Here is a 1,638-nt window from a genome sequence, read left to right as displayed (position 1 = left end):
TTCAAAATATCTTCTTTTGTGTTCAACAGAAGAAAGAAACACGTTCAACATAAAGAATAAAGTAGTACATACTTTCAATTCATAATTCAACTTCATGGTGAGTAAATGGTGACAAAATGTTTATTTTTTGGTGAACTATCCCTTTAAGTGGATTCTATGACCTTGAAATTGCATGTTATCGTTTGTGACATATAACCATATAGGCAGATGCTAAACTTTGTACATTATTTCTCACTTGATTGTTTGACTTATAAGATCTCACTTGTCTTTTCTTTGCCGCACCAATTAATCACATTATTCCTTTATCAACAAATATCACTGTCAGTTTATTGTCTGCTGATTCCACTTGCATAACTATATTAGATAGCACAGGCACCTGCAATCTTTAACTGTGTCCTATCTCTAAACAGGCAGAAGCCAGATTCAATTTCCCTGCGAAGCAGATTCTATCAGATGGTCGAGTCAGAGTTTTGTTACAATGATTCAGTAGAATGACAGTGTGAAGTCATTTTGGTCTTTGTCCTGAGTGATCATTAGCTTTTCTGCTTGTCAGCACAAGATGCCAACACCACTATAATGTCAGCAGAGGAGCCTTGAATTTCAAGACACCAAAAAATCTAAATGTGATTGTTTTACTATATATGTAAAGTGTCCTTAATAGTGCTAATAGTGTCTTAAAATGCTTAAAAATGGCTGTACTCACCCTCAGGCTATCCAAGATGTAGGAGTTTGCTTCTTCATCAGAACAGATTTTGAGAAATTTAGGATTAAGTCACTTGCTCACCAATGGATCCTCTGCAGTGAATGGGTGCCGTCAGAATGCGAGTCCAAACAGATGATAAAACATCACAATAATCCCTAAATAATCTTTCCTTTCTTTCAGTCAGTCAGTGCCATGTTTTTCCAACAACTATAACAGCATATTATGTTTTCTTTTATGTTTTATTATCAAATAGATTCCCCCCTAAATTTGCCATCCAGTATAAATAATATAATTTGGTGGCATGATTTGGATGAATGAGGTCTAATTCCATATGTTTCAGTATTTCTTGTCATTTTTAACTGTACAAATCACTATGATTTTGAGACATGGGGTTGGTTAGCACAGGGTTAATTACTGGTTTACTGGATGCTGTTACCAAAATAAAACAAAATAAAACGGAATGTTTGCCCTCTTGTTATTTTCCAGCCTGTAAAGGATCTAAAAATATTTATCCAAATATATATATATATATATTATAATTCTTTAAAGAATAAAAATTGTGGCAACCAACCTCAGTCTAGCTGAAAGTACACCTAAAGAAAAGCTTCTAAAGAAAAGTTGTCATTTCTTTTAATTTAGCTACATCTAGTGGCGGTACAACGCTACAAGACTTGCACGATACGCCTATTTAAATATCTTGATATTTGTATTTACAGCATTTACAAAGTATAACAGTAAATTCCAGTTACGAACTTTTTGCTTAAGTGTACAAAACAATAGGCCTTCTTGATCACAATACATAACCCCATAAATCTTATCAAAAAGTTCAGGATTTAAAAAAATATGTATATCTTTACCAATAATTCTGTTGTAATCTTTAATAGTTAACTCGTGGGCCAAATACATTTAAATACGATATATACCACAGCTGCATG

This window comes from Sinocyclocheilus grahami, unplaced genomic scaffold, assembly GCF_001515645.1.
Source record: "Sinocyclocheilus grahami isolate Dianchi unplaced genomic scaffold, SAMN03320097.WGS_v1.1 scaffold8328.1, whole genome shotgun sequence".
In the NCBI taxonomy this organism is placed as follows: domain Eukaryota; kingdom Metazoa; phylum Chordata; class Actinopteri; order Cypriniformes; family Cyprinidae; genus Sinocyclocheilus; species Sinocyclocheilus grahami.
This window is presented reverse-complemented; position numbering follows the sequence as displayed.